At 34.4% G+C, this 16,474-nt stretch overlaps 1 protein-coding gene across 3 annotated transcripts in view; it reads right to left on the bottom strand.

Annotated features, from left to right (window-relative positions):
• Positions 1 to 14,224: 14,224 nt before the first annotated feature.
• SPOPL (speckle type BTB/POZ protein like) overlaps positions 14,225 to 16,474 on the bottom strand; it is an 81,031-nt gene continuing 78,781 nt past the window's right edge. For all 3 annotated transcript variants that reach the window (XR_008911176.1, XR_467421.3, XR_008911177.1), the window contains one exon: positions 14,225 to 14,426. The gene's annotated coding sequence lies outside the window, so the exon portion shown is untranslated. The remainder of the gene's footprint in view (positions 14,427 to 16,474) is intronic.

Raw genomic sequence — 16,474 nt, 5'->3', positions numbered from 1 at the left:
AGATGGCTGCTCTACCCTGGGCTTTAGCAGTAGGAGAGAAAGAGTGAGAAAGCAGCACAAACTGGTGAGTGTAGTTGTTGAGGGACTGGGCTCTGTCATTTGTGATCACTCCCAGGAGAGTGGAGACTCTGGCTGAGCCACAGAGTGGGTTGGACTGCCTGCTTATTGTGGCAGTAGAAAAACTGCCTGTAAGCCTGGTTGGAGTACTTGTGGTCAATCATTGACTGGGTTTGAGTGGGGGACCTAAAGTACACCTGACCTGGGACTATAAAAATTAGAATAACTAAATAGGAGCCAGGAAAAAAACAAACACATACACACAAAAACATCCTGAAACCTGAGATAACATAGCCTAACACATGAGGAACCCTGAGACTCCCAGCAAAAAGTCAATAATTAAGTCTATTGGCCAGGACACTAATTTTTTTAAATTAATTTAAATCATGAAGCAAAAGAGACCAAACCACAACTATTGATAGCTTTTATGAGGACAGAGAAGACCTTGGCTCAAGCTCAGAGGATAGTTAAATACAAACACTTCAAAAACAGCAAAGAAATACAATAAATGGCTCAAAAAAGAGTATTTAGAAGAGCTTTTTAAAAAAGCCTTGAAAATCAAATGAGAGAGGTTGAGGGAAAATTAGAAAGAAAAAATAAGAGCAATGCAAAAAATCAAGAAAATCATAAAATATCATCTAAATGGAAGAGATCCAGAAACTCATGGAAGAAAATAATTGGACAAGGGAAAGCTAATAATTGCCTAAGACAAGAAATAATAAATCAAAATCAAAAGAATAAACTAATAGAAGAGGATATAAACATCACAGAAATAATTGACAGGAAACTAGACAACATAAGTATAGTTGGACTCCTAGAAATTTACAATAAAAAAAAAGTTTTCAGAAATACAATGATCTGGGGAAATCCTGAAAGACTTATAATGGTGAATGCTACTCACTTCCAGAAAAAGAACTGCTGGAGTCAGATGGATGAGGATCAAAACATGCTATCCTTCACATCAGTGTATTTATGGTTTTATTTGGGGATTTGGGTTTCATATGAATGTACTCTTACAACAATGACCAACATGGAAGTGTGCTTTGAATGGCAATAAAAATAATTTTTAAAAAATGCATAGAAGAGAAAAGAAGGAATTTCAGAAGAAAGCAGAGATGAACAGGATAATTCTAAAAGCTACATTTGGAATTATAAATATACATATTTAAAATATACTAAATAAATTGTAGATCAGTGGTTTCATATACAATCATCTTTTTGTATTCCTTTGAATATAGAGAAATATCATGATTTAAATAAGTCAAAGATCAGTATTTCCTCTGCCTTTGAACCAGTATTGGTTCCAAGATAGAAAGTAAGGATTTTAACAAATAAATAGATAGATAAATAAATAAAAAGCAAGGATGATTCTTTTTATTTAGAGATCAGCTTTATTGAAAAATTTCATGAAAGAATACATAAATTGTTAAAAAAATAGAATGACTTAAAGGTTTTAGAAAATTATAGAATCACAGAGTTGGAAGGGTCTTTGAAGGCCAATTATTCAGAATTATATTTGAACAAGAATATTTTCTATAATATCCCTAACAAGGGGAGATACCTTAGGTGAAGAACAATGGCACTTCTTGAAGCAACCAATTCCACCATTACATGGCTCTACTTGTGAGGAATTTTGTCCTTTATCATTCCCAAATATGTTTCTCTGCAACTTTCACTCATTGCTCCTAATTCTGCTCCCAGGGATCAAGCAATCACAAAATATTAATTAAATGTTTGGGGTTTATTTTTTGTTTTTTTAAAACCCTTACCTGTCTTAGTACCAATGTCAAGGGGGGGAAAGTGGTAAGGGCCAAGCAACTGGAACTAAGTGACTTGTGCAGTCTTACATTTAGGATGTATCTGAGGTCAGATTTGAAATGGTTCCTCCTGACTCCAGTCCTGGAGCTCTGTCCATTGGGCAAGCTAGCTTCCCCACCCTGATTCCATTTTTAATGGGTCCCAGACACTAAGGCTGTAGGGGCACAAAACCAACAACGAAATTTTCCCTACCCTTAAGGAGCTTACATTTCATCAGTAAAATTACATCTACGCCTAAGTATAAACAAAACATATTTAAAGCAAATATAACTTAATTTGGAGAGAATTGTTAACTTGGTGGGGGAAGAACAATCGAACCCCTCTCACACTCTTCTACATAATAGCTTTTTAAATGTTTAAAACTGTTTTCTTTTCCCAGATCTCATTTCTAGGCTAAACGTTCCCACATCATTCAAGCTCATTTTGTATTGCATGTTCTCCAGTCTAATGACCTTCCTGGTCACCAGACTTTCCTGTATCTTCTGGACACAGTCTTCGTGACCTTTCTGCAGCGCAGCCCCAAGAACTGAATACAGCTTTTCAATGTGGCCTGACCTGGTCGGAGTACAGAGACAGTAACAGCTCCCTCACTCTGGACACTGTATTTTTTTTAATAAAGCCCAAGACAGCAGTAACGGTTTTTTGTCTACATGCCACATAGTTGACTCATACTGAGCTTCAATTTTCTAAGTTCCTTATATTTTTTCGTGGAAATTATTGTCTAGCCATGCACCTAGATCCTACTCTTGTGAGACATTTTTTTTAATCCAAATGAAGAACCATATGCTTTTATCTCATTGAACTTGATGCTATTACATCTAACTGCAGTTTTGACAAGCATACCTTCAAATGTTTCCTTCTGAGCACTAATAAAAGTTGCTAAACAGTACAGGTCCAAAAATAGACCCCTGGAGCCCTAGTAAGGGCTTGTTATATGACTGAATAAGGATTAAATGAGGCCATGAATAGAATGCAGTGTGTCATAGTGGAAAGAACTCTGAATTTAGTTATAGAGACTTGAGTTAGAAACTTGGAGTGGTCTTTCTAGAAGTAATTAAACTGGCTAAGTAACCTCTCCGGGTCTTATTTTCCTCATATAAAATGGAAGTTGATCTCATTGCTAAATGGCCTTTCATATCCCTTCTAGCTCTTAATGTGTGATCTAATAACCACAGAAAGATTTCACTGCTGTCACAGAGGATACTGAACTTAATTCAAATTGATGTGATTTCCTATACATAATATCTTCCAGTTTCTCCTATTTGACAATGGCATTATTTTGGGTACATCAAATCCCAGAATACAACAGGATTTCCTCAATAAAATCTACTGCTACTCAAAAGAAACCAAATGAACAATTTATACAAGAAAAAGCAAGTGGATAATGTCTGTTGCCCTGATTATATGTAGCAGTTGTATATGCAACCCGTCCAACAATACACATAATGCAGATAGTCACTGCAGATGGACAACAAATTGAGCTTAGGATTTAATATAAGAAAGGGAGTGGGCTGAATTTTGCTTAGGAAATCAGAAGATATTTTCAATGATCTCAAACTACTTCCTCACACAAAAGTCAATCTATTTAATATCAGTATTCTACTATTGACTGAAATGTTTGCAATGTACCACTACTGTCTTAGAAGAATCAAAATTCATTAAGAGTGTTCCAAAGGGCAACAGAGAAATATGCTGCAAAAATAAGTACAGGGCACCATGGCATTAGTGATGACTTGCACACAAATGCTGGCATAAAAGATATCAAGAAAATGTATGCTCAGAAAAGACAGCTCTGTCATGAACTGAGAGGCTGATTGAAAAGTCAACAGTTCAAGGATTGTACTGGTTACCTTTGAAATGTTAAGACTTAGAAGAAGGTCTAACATATTGGGTAGATTCTCTCTGGAGATTTTGTGGAATAACATTGAAGAGAAGCACACAATCTGAGAAGGTTGAAAACTTTACCAATCTAAACCCATGGCAGAGCAGAGGGTGAGACTTGTGGTCTGAAAAATGAGTTTAAATCCTGCTTCTAAGACCTAACTGTGTTGGGTGACCAAGAAGAAATCACGTAATTTCTCTAAGCCTTTTCTCTGATGTAAAAAATGAGGATAACAGCACCTATAGTTCCAAATGTGAAGGGTTTTGAGAATTTTGAGATTCAAATGGGAAAATGGAGAAAGGGCATTTTGCAAATGCCTAAAACTGCATTAATACTTTTGGAATAATCTGTATTTTAGCTATCATTATTATGATTTCTTAATAATTACAATAATAAAACCATACACAAAATTAGTGTTTGTTCTTTAACAAAAAAGCAGCATGAAGTTCCTTAAAATTCTGTAGGACAAAAAAAAATTAACATGACAAAAATGTTTCATAGACTATAGTAATCAAGTCACAGCAGAGAAACATTTGATTGATCATGAATTAGATGTTGTTCTGTATTAAAAGCATGGAATTTGACTGCACTGAAAGTTAAGTGAAAAATTCATTCTGAATTTTTGGTGTTTTATAATCAAGGAGAAGACTTATAATTGAAATAGGAGTTGTTCTTGTCATAAGCCATTAATTCATCAAAGCTAGGGTCAGGACTTAAATATAAATGAGGGGATGGGAAAGATATGGTATACAATTTTAAAAGTTTTAACACTGAATTATTTAAGCAAATGCTACTGAACATCCAAAATGGGAAATGAACAGCAAAAACTAACTCAATATCAACTGTAATAATTTCATCCAGAAATTAAACCAATGTAAATTAATTGCTTCAATGAGACCAAGTGTCTGGAAAGCATCTTTGTCAATAAACATGGGACTTATTTATCAAAGAGAGAAAGGTAGATGCCAAAGACAATATTCAATAAAATATAAGCATGTCTGTAAAAATCTTACAAAGAAGGATGATGGATGACTATGTACAATTATTTTCTCATAAAGCAGAGAGAAGCAATGAAAGATAAAACCAGTTTAAAGAGCAATTAGCAAGACATCCAACTAAGCAGTCATCTCAATGGCACTCAAAGAGTCAAAACAGAATATAGAAAGCTTTTATACACAAAAAAATAACATATTTCATTTTTTTCCTTCCCATTTGGGATAGCAGATTATGACATTTGGACCTTAACGTCACAGTCCTTAAGGTGCTTATTGAGGAAGCAGAAGTGGAGCTAAATAGAAGAATACTATGGGGAAAGTAGACAAATTGGATCATGTATATAAAGAAAAGATGCATGTTAGAAAACATATATTGATAAGGGCACTGAGGGATCAAAATGCATAGCTGAAAGAAGGGAAAATATCAAAAGCAGGATGGGGGGAACCTCAAACAATACTGATACCTTAAAAAACTAATTGGGAAATCATAAATAACTATGAACCTGAAAAGATGAATATCTATAAATATTTTCATAAAACATGGGTAAAGTCAATGCCTTTCCCTTTTCCACACATGAGTTAGGCTCATTCCTTCCCCTTCTCTTCCTAACAACTAGAACTATGCAAAAAGAAAATGATCTACTTTGAGAAGTGCTATATTTTATGACTTAGAAGTTTTTGAACAGAGACTAGACAAGCATTTGTTGGATATTTTATAGTGGAAATTCCATTTGTGTACTGGTAGTACGAGATAGCCACTAAAATCCCTTCTTCGAGTCTGTGAATATGTGAAGTGCAGTAATTTAAGATAAAGTTGGAAAGGTATGTCCTTACCTTTTGTGGAAATTGTGGAATTTTGGAATTGTGGAAAACCTTGAACAACAGTACTTATACTTTATACTTGGTCTTCCCAACCTAGATGAACCCTCTACTCATTTAATCCCCTTCCTACTACTGTTGAAATCAATGATTCAATTCAATAAATATTTATTAAGTACCTACTATGTGCCAGGCACTCTGATAAGTGCTGGGGATACAAATAAAGAAAAGACAGAGTCATCTGGAATTATACTCAAAGACATAAAAATGTGTATATCTTTTGACTCAGTAAAACCATAATTAGATATATTTTCTAAAGTACAAGGAAAAAGCAAAAAAAGAAAAAGAAAAAGGATAAAAAGAAAAAGGAAAAAAACAACAACAAAAAACCCCCAAACAAATCTTTATGTGATGGCAAAGAGCTGGAAACTGAAAGAATGTCCATCAATTGGGGAATAAATGAACAAGTTGTGGAAATGGAAGATTATTATACCACAAGAAATGACAAACAAGATGATCACAAAAGACCCTAGAAAAAAACATACATAAAGTGATGCAAAGTGAAGTGAGAAGAACCGGAGAAACTTACATGCAGTCACTACAATAACATATGATGGTCAACTGGGAATGATTTATTTAACTACTATCAACACAGCAAGGATTGAGGACAACTCAAAGGGACTCATGATGACAAAAAATATTCACCACCATAGAAAGAACAGAGTTTGAAAGCAGATTGGAATATACCATTCTTCACTTTATTTCCTCCATGAATTTTTCTCACTTCAACATGACAAACAGGGAATATATATAAGATGTGTGTAATTTATGTCATATTACCTATCTTCTTGGGGAAGAGGAAAGAGTGGAAAGGGGAAAAAAGAAAGAGATGTATCTTTTTGGACATAGCTAATGTGAGAATGTCTCTCTTGGACAAGCATATTTATTTTAATTTATTGCATGTTTATAAAGATCATATTTGTGATGTTACAAATTATATTTTTTAAATTGAAATAAATGATAACAAAAACCAAAAAAAGAACTTAAGCTCTGGGGCAGCTAGGTGGCTCATTGGATAAAGAGCCAAGCCTGGAGATAGGAGGTCCTGCTTTCAAATCTGACTTGTCACTCCCAAGCTGTATGACAATGAGCAAGTCATTTAACCCCCATTGCCTGGTCCCTACTGCTCTTCTTTCTTGGAGCCAATACATAGTATTATGGAGATAGAAGGAAAGTTACATACATAGTCACGTGGATGATGGATTGTATGAGAGACAGATTGGAGGCAGGAAGATAAGTTAGAAACTGTTACAAACATGTAGGTGAAAAGAACTAAGAGACTTTAAAAAAAAAACTGGTTCTTTTGGGAGTTGGAGGCATTACAGAAAAAGAATAAACCAGATCTGGCAACTGATTGGATTTTAAGATGAGAATAGTGGAACTGAAAGGCTTAAAACCTTAAAACCATCAATGGATGGTTGGTGCCAACAAATGTTAGGGTAGGGATGTGATGAATTCAGTTTTAGATTAGTTGTGTCTGAGGTACTGTTTAGTTATCCAGGTGAAGAAATCCAGCAGACAGTTAAAAACACATGACTGGAGTGCTAGAAAGGTATCCAAGAAGTTGAAGACAAAGATTTGGGACTGACCTGCATAGCTAGTTGATAATTAAAATCGTGAAAGTGCTGAAGTGTCTAAGGCAGTATATGAGATTCCCCCCAAAACCCACCAACAAGTGGGAGGGGTTACTAGTAAAGGGCACAAAGCATGGAAGAATATACATGCAAGAGAGCACCAAGAGTGTTGAGTGATCCTGATGGACATACAAAAAAGACAAAATTTCCATGAGAGAAATTATTTTTTTACTATCATTTTGATACTAGAACAAGACCATCCAGGAGAACAAGTGTTCCTAGTTTCTGAGTAACAAATAGTGCTCTTTGGTGAGAACATTTTTGACACCCTAGGGGTCAGGGAATAAAGTTTGTATTCTAATGCTTTTTCTCATGGAAGATTAGGGTGATCATCATGGAAGTAAAGAGGTTCTATCTTTGGTATCATCTCTTTGTTTCTCCTCTTTTGCTTCTGATGTGGTCTTGAAAACTTACCAGTAGTATGACTGTGGGCAAATTGCTTAACCTCTACTTCAGTTTCTTACCCTGTAAAATGGAAATAATATAGCACCTACCTCCCTGGATTGTTGTCAGGATCCAATGACATAATATTTGTAAAGCACTTCATAAAGTGCCTTCCTCGGAGTAGGCACTTAATATTTATTTCTTTTCCTTTCTATAATGTTAGGTCAGGATTAACAGGGTGAGGAAAGGCTCCATTCTGAACCTGGTTTTTATTATACAACTGGGTAAGAGAAAGACACAATGAGCCAACACTCATCCATAATACTGTGTAAAAGATCTTTGGGGCCAGAGACAAATTAAAGGAAAGTATCTGGGGCTAAGGCATCTTGAAAGTGATCAATCAGAGGCACTGATCAATAGAAACCAACCTATTGGAAAACAGAAAGAAAAAGAGAAGCAAATAATGTCTTTAGGGAACTGAGGCACACCTTTAACTTCTAATAGTGATACATGGCCACAGAGTAGAGGGAGGCATTCAAATTTTTTAATTCCAATTCTTACCTTAAGAGTCACATTTGGCTGACCTATGGACTAGAAAAATGTTCTCTCTTCCTGGACCATGTCTATAATCTCCACATGACTAAGGATGCTTTAAGGTAATTCTATTTATTCATTCATTCATTTATTTGTTTGTTTATTTAATTTATTTAGCTTTAAGGTAATTCTTGGTTTGTTTTTTTAACAATTAACAAAGAACTGCCTCCAAGCCAAGGAGACTTAGGTTCAAGTGCTATCTCTGACCTAGATTGGTACTGTGACCTTGGACATGTCATTTAACTGTTATGTTCTGTGAAACTCTCCAAGATTATAAATTGCATAGGTAGTTTCATAATGAAGGGGTTTGTTATAGCAGTGAAATTACAAGTGGAGTATCTATTTTTATCCAATAATAGGATTAGGAAGAATTCTATTTAGGCTAACTAAAAAAAAAAAATAGCCTAATATACACATACAAAAAAACGACCAAGAAACTACAAAATCAACAGATATAAATGCTAAAGGTATATAGTATAAAATCAAAGGATGCTGTTATATGCATTTATATTTGCAGTGATGATAAGTATTGAAAGTAGTATAGGAAAAAATCCTACTAAAACCCAAGAGAATAAAATTTTGCCTCAAAGAATTCAAAAATTCAAGAGATTTTTTTTTATTTTCTTCCATATGAAAGGCATTCTGCTATGCACAAGGGATACAAAGAAAAATATGGTACTGGCTTCAATGAGTTTATAATCTTCTAAGCCACTATCAATAATATATACCACCCAAGTGCAAATTGTGGAATGTGAAAGTATTAACAGTTGATCTGAAGGAAGACTTCCAAGAGGTAGTTGTGTACAGCAGTGTGAGACATGGCATATATAAAAGCACAGAAAAGAGAGGTGGAATGTTAAATTGGGGCAATTTCTAGTAGTACAATTTGGCAAGAATACAGATTTGATGAAGTGAATTAGTATAAGTATTGAGAGGCAAGTAGGAGTCAGATTGTGAAAAGCTTTAAATGCCAAGCTGAAGCTTATGTATTTTATCCTGGTGGTAATATGGAACCACTATAGATTTTTTAATCTGAGAGGAATGTTTAGATTCTGACAATTATGGTGAGAAAATAATGGAGGGTGGAGATATGTAGAAACCGACTCTTTGGGAAGCTTAGTTAAGGAGAGAGTTAGAAAGAGCTTAAACTAAGGTTGCAGTAATTTGAGTGGAAAGAAGGGGATGGATGCTAAAGATGGCATTGATGAGAGTTGACAAGTGTGCAAACAGAAGTCATTTTAACTGAAAAAAAGTTTAGTTCTCTGGTGGCCTTGTGAACATCAGCTTGATTTGTAGTAAGCATTCTCAAAATATTCAGTTCATGATATAAAGTAGAAGAAACTTTGTTGAATACTGAGAAAACAAAACAAGTGTCAATTTGCTTTTGTTTTGGTATGGCCTTGTAATATGATGTAGAAAGTTCTACTAGATTCCTTCTACCAATGCAAACCTAGGGGAATAATTAACTAAACAACTCTCCCAAGTTCACACAACTATTAAGCCAAAAGGAAATCTTTCAGATTGAACCCAGCTCTTTCTATTGCCCAATATCATCTCTTATCAGTATTAACATCCAGTTAATAAAGAGAACTGTTTCTTCTTGGGATGCTAAAAAAAACAACCATGTTGAAAGAAAAAGAAAAACTTTTGAAAGTCATATATGCTACCTTTTTCTTAATTTTTTGTGATTCTAAAATCCACTTTCATTTACTTGAGCCCTTTAAGAAACAAAAAACTGGTAACTATAAATTGCCTTGATAAAAATAGAATGCCTGTCAAGACCAGAAACCTGTGTCATTGGGTTGATTTGGTAGTAAAAATCACTTGATTATATCAATTTAGATAGACTACACTTCATGGTATCAGAAAGGAGAAAAAAGAAATTCTTTCCAAGTTTATACTCCCTTTTCTCAATAAAAGCAATTGAAGTACTTGTTTAAGGTCTCAAACATGTCCAAAGTAATATAAAGGGCTCAGTGGCATTTTGAATTTGAAATATTATTTTGATACACCAACAAAGGGAATACATTTTATAGTAATTATCCTTACAAATAACCATTACCACAAAAACAATTGTTGCCCACTAATGTCCTTACTTCTTTAAATCATAAACATTCTTCCATCTCATCACTGCATTTGTTCCCATCTCACCCCTACCATGTTTGTCCTTTTCTTTTACCAATAGTATGGTTTCAGATCTTAAGTCAGACTCTGCCTCAGACTCCTATTAGCTGTGTAATCCTGAACAAGTTATTCAAGTTTCGTCAGTCTCTTTATTTGTAAAATAGGGGAAATAGTAACTACCTCACTGGGTAGTTTTGGAGATCAAGAGGGATAATATATAAAGAATTTTGCAAACCTTAAAGTTGTGTATTAATAGTTAAGTATTTATGATAACCTTCAATATTTTCTCAAGCTTCACTTCTTTTCATTTTCCATCTCAGCCCTATTGACATTTCAACTCTACAGTGTCTTCTGTTCTCAGATTCTTCATCCCCACCTCCTTTGGTTCATTTCTTATATTACCCTCACTATCTGCCTCATCCATAATACTCAAGTGTTTCTGGTCCACCCACGTGCCTGGAACCCTCTCCCTTCATCATTTCACTTATGGCTTTATTCAAATCTACACTTCAGTTGCATTTTTTCAAAAAAACTCTCAAAAAACTCCGTGGGTGTCTGTCCTTTGTTAAGTTTGCAACACTCTTCTCTTCTGGCACTCCTCTTACTTAACTGTTTCACCCTCTCCAGTTTAGGCTTATTATTCACATTATACTTCCTAATTATTGGTATTTCCAATGTCTAATCAAAGACCTTCTTCATCTTCTCCCAAAATATTTTGCTCTTTATGTAACTCATACATAGTTGTTGGCAAGTTATCTCCTCCATTAGATTCTGAGTTCCTCAAGTAACGTTTGGGATGTTTTTTGTTTGTTTTTAGCCATTCTTTTTATCCCTAATGTTTAGCACAGTGCCTGGCACATTGTAGATGCTTAAAAATGCTGAAAACCATGACGACTGCATACATTTTAAATTGATATCCATCTTGCACCTCCTCACTGCAACAAGGCAGTTTTCCCAACAGCTAATAATATCTAATAATCAATGTCACTATAGAAACTTTTCCAAATAATGCCTTCCTTTAAGTTACCCACATTTCCCCTTAAGCCATCTCTCAGCTAAGTATCTCACTCTCTGTTTTAATGAGAAAGTTGAAGTTATTCAATATGAGCTCCCTCTTCTATCTCAAAACCTTTTGACATTAGGTTCATGACCTTAGCCTTATCTCCCACAATTCTTGACAGAGGTCACTTTTTTTTTTTTTTTTTGCCAAAGACGAACCCTTAATGTGCTTGACTTCATTACTTCTTTTCAAGCAGATTAGAAATCCAACTATTCTCTCCCTCTCCAATATTTAACCTCTCCCTTACTACTTCTCCCTTTTTAGTTCCTTCCCTATCTTTTTCACCATCCTTGAAACAAAACAAAAAACATTCTTACTGGAGCCTGCCGGTTCTTCCATAATAGGGAATTCTTCTTGATTCCCATATTAGTTATTTTGTTATCCCTCAAACTCTGACTTTCCCCCATCCAAACATGTAGAAAAAAAAATTGCTGCCTACAAACGCTAACTTCATTTCTTCTTCTCACTCTGTTCTTTGCAGCCTAATTTCCAACTTCAGCGGTCAAATGAAACTGGTCTTCTTCAAAATTTCCAATTATCTCTGAATTAATATAAATATATCTCTGAATCTTTTTTGACCTATGTACTATTTTTGACACTGTTGACTATTCTATGTAACCTGAATACTTTTTTTTCTGGGCTTTTGAATATATTTTCTGCTCATTCCTCTAAAGGTCCCTCCCTTTCTACATCCACATCAGGTTCCCTAATTGTGGGTGTTTCCAAGGTCTTGTCAAGGGCCTCATTTATTTCCTAATCTATCATGGTAACCACAGCAGCTCCCATGGAATTAACTATCATCTCTATGGAAAAGACATATCTACTTAAGATATGTCTTCAAATTTCAAACTGGATGTCCCAAACATATCTCAAATTCAACATGTTTAAGATTGAAATTGTCCTTCCACCCAAAACCTTCCTTCTTCCAAATTTCCTCATTTCTGTCAAAGGCATTAGCATTCTTTCCATCTCCCAGGCTGTAACTTGATCTTAAGGTGTTGTTTACTTTTCAATAAAATCCTTACTCCCCATCTTAGAATAAGTACTCTATTACTACGCAATGAGGGTTAAGTGACTTGCCCAGGGTGATAAAATTAGGACATGTCTGAGAACAAATCTGAACCCAGTACCTCCCATCTCTAGGCCTAGCTCTCAATCCACTGAGACAACCTAGCTGTTCCTGATCTTAACAGTTTTTATCTCCACATCTCCTCTATCCAACCCCTCTCTCCACTTACAGAGGTATCCCTCCTCCCTTCTCACCTAGATAATTGTGAGCGCATAATATGACTCTCTGTCTTGAGTTTCTTCCCAGTTGATGTATTAGAAAAATAAAGCCTTAGTACAAATGAATGTCTCAAATATAGGCAAGTCAAGAAAAAAAAATTCAAGGAAAAAAATTAAAAAGTGATAGGGAGAAAACATCCAATAATCATTTCATTAAATACTTACTATGCACAAAGAACTATAGTAGGCTGGGAGAATGAAAAATTAAATCACATTTCTGTCCTGAGAAAACTTAAAATGTAGAGAGAGAAGCCAATGCTAAGAAAAAACATGAAGATAATTTCAATGTGGAAGTCTTGTAGGACTGCTAGGAATTTCTAACTGAGTTTTATCATCATTCAAAACAAGAGTGTTTTTTAAAACAGTTGCCTCCTAACTTCTGTTTTTCTATGTGGTGGTAAAGTAACATTACAAATGAGGAAGGCTGAGAAATGAGAAAAAAAGGATAAGCTCTTTACAGAATTTTATCTATATACACATATATGTGTGTGTGAATGTGTATATATCTTATATATATATACATATATATATATATATATATAAAATTAATATATATTTTATCCACTGGTATCCGTAAAATGTAAGGAGCTATTGGGGAAGGCCTCTGGAATATTAGCTTTACTCTCTACAATATATTGATGGGAAGACCCAGACAAGAATGGGCAAGCAAAAGTGATTTGCAATCTGTATCACTAGCAGTACTGTAAATTTCAATGAAATCATAGATACGTTTCAAAGATTAGTAATTCTATAAAAGTATAAACTTTTCTAGAAGTAAAAAACCTTAATAGACTGTCTTATTCTTTTTCCTTACAGTAAAAATGAGTATACCAAATGTAAGAAAACTTGTTCAACAGCATGTAACTAGTTAGAGAAAGTCAAGAATAGAACTTGGCATTCTGAAAACCTATTTCCTACCTTGTTGAGAAAACAGTACTATTTAGAAGTACGGATATTTTAACTTTTTATCAACAACCTGTTGTCAGCAATAGATGACAACCCCAACTACAACTTGTAGTTAACAATGATACTAAAAAGATATCCTTCTTTCATCCCAGATATTGGTCAAAACTATAACTGACCACAGTGGCGCAAAGAATTTTTTAATGGAAGGAGCCATCATGAAGATCCAATTTAACAACCTGAATATCGATGTCAATATATATGATCACCATACTTGATCCATCCCTCCCTCACTACAATCTCAAAATGACGCTTGGGTAGTGAAATGTGTGTGAAGGAGAGCAACAGGCAAACAAGATGGAAAATGCAAGGAAAGAAAGCAACCAAGATATATGTGGCATTAGCTGAAAAAACAAGCAAAGTTCTCATACCATGTTGCCAATATTTACTTCTATGAACTCTCAAAGACATAAAGCTGAAAGGGAATTTGGTCAAGTGCTTTGGCAAGACAAATTAAGAGTAAAGTAAGAGACATTTTTGGATATCTTTTAATCTGTTTTTCTTTACCAGTCCAGAAGGTATACTTTCCAGTAACTAAACTTTGAACTCTGCTCATAATAACTTTTAAAGATTTTAATAGTATATTTCAAAGGAAGGGGAAGGGAGAGATGGGGAAAGGAAAACAAAATCTAATTCTTCACTGTTCAAGGATGCTGATGGTACTGTTTGTAGTTATCTGGATCCTCTTTATTTTCTCTTCTATTTTCTTCTTTTGGACCATTTCATTGCCCAGTGAAATGAAGGTTGGACTAGAGAAGGGAAAGAAGAAATCTAAATTAATTTTTCTTTCAAGGTCTATTAAGTTAAATTTCAATGGGTCAAAATGGAATTTCAAAATTGTCTCTATTTTTACCCATGCTATCCAGTCATTTCACCATCCACATAAATAAGTATTTACTATAGATTACCAAAGCAGAAAGAGAGGAAAGGTTTAAAAAAATCTAAGGGCCCATCTAGAATAGATTTAAATGTTGTACTGATATACCTTGGGTAACTATGACAGAATATACTGAATAAATTATACTTAACTATGACATCAAAAGAATTAACAGTTAACTTTTACCCTACAGCACTTTTATACATTCTAGAAACAGAAAAAGTTTTGCCTATACACTGTAATTTTATTTTTCTTTAAGGGGTATCTCATCAAGAATGTGAAATGTCTCATGAAATTTATGGTTCTATGTGTCAAAAACTCTGACTTGTAAATAATCTTTGAAAACTCAGGTCCTATTTGGTTGGCTTGGGGGACAGAGGAAGAGGAAGGGGAAGGGTTGTGATCACTACTAAGGCAAATTTTAAAATAATTTTGGAAATATTATTTAGTCTCATATTTAAATAAATTGATAAACTGAAGTAGAAGTTTTTGGTGTAAAATGATTATATTTCCATGCTTCCCAAGCAGAGATTCATTTTATTTACCTCTTCTTTGATTTGTCTTGCTTTTAGATTGCCCTTTATATTTATATTGCTTTCTATTCTTACATCCTTGCATCCTAGTTGGTCTTCATGTTACATGGAGCTCAGATATTATGGTGAGAAGATTCAACTTTATTTAGGAAACACTGAGTACAAGTTGCAACACCAAGAATTATAAAGAAGAAACCTAAAAGCTAGTTTAGCAATGTATGAAATCAAAATGAGGTTAATTTTGGTTATTTTAAGTTTGAGGTACTAAGAAGACATCAAAGTGAACAGATCCCAGAGGCAGTGTGGAGATTTGAAGAGGTCAGGGATGAAAACAATGTTGAATCTGTAAAAGTGATTGAAATTGATAAGGCAGAAATCATAGAAGTGAAGTGGTTCCACCCAAAGAATTGGTGGACTAATTAGTGATTCAATGTCCATAATGTATGAAAGGGCATAAAAGTGAAGTACTGAAAGAATAAAGAAGGGCTAATGTTCATATTTAAACAAAAAGGGAAAAAAAGTTTGCAAAATGTAGGTTAGAAAGGTTGGCAACTCAAAGGAAAATCTAGAACAAAATCACTAAAGATATACTTAGTAGACATCTGGCAAAGGATAAAAGGCCAACATGGCTTCAACAGGTTATGCCCAGATGTTCTCATTTTTTAGCATGGTTGTCAAACTGGTAGATCACAAAAATATAGTAAATACATATTCTCATAGGTACTTCAGTAGATAAACTATATATTTCATATAATTCTTGGGAAGATAATGGGGGATTGAAGGGTAAAGTCTAAGGGGGAAGATAAGGTCAACTCTGCATACTAGCAGTTGAGTGACTAATTATACTCAGTCATTGTTATTCAGGGTCAATGATGGTATTCATGGCAGTGCACCAGAGATCTTTGCTTAAACTTAATATTTATATTAATGACTTGGATAAAGGAATATATTAAATATGTATTAAAATTTTCAGATGATAAAATATTGGATGGAGTAACACAGTAAATGAATCAGGATCCAAATACTATAGCAAAGGGTTGAAATGTAATAAGATAAAATTCAATGAAAATAAACAAAGTCTATACTTAGGTTCAAAAAAGTTTACTTCAGACATAGAGGTTAAGGTCAAAGGAATTTATCTGAAAAAGTTCTGGAAGCTTTAAAGAACTACAAATTTGAAATGATGCACAGTGATGTAGCAGAAAAAAAGTTAATGTAATCTTGGCTGCATGTAGACACATTTTTGCCTAATAGTTTTCAGTCTTGCTCAACTCTTCCTGTTCCTATTTGGGGTTTTCTTGGCAAAGATACTGGAATAATTTTGCCATTTCAAGTTCACTTTCCAAGGAAACTGAGGCAAACAAGGTTGTCTCTTGCCCAGTCACAA

The sequence above is a fragment of the Monodelphis domestica genome, chromosome 4, assembly GCF_027887165.1.
Source record: "Monodelphis domestica isolate mMonDom1 chromosome 4, mMonDom1.pri, whole genome shotgun sequence".
NCBI lineage: Eukaryota > Metazoa > Chordata > Mammalia > Didelphimorphia > Didelphidae > Monodelphis > Monodelphis domestica.
Note: the sequence above shows the minus strand (reverse complement) of the source record. Positions and strands in the feature narration are given on the sequence as shown.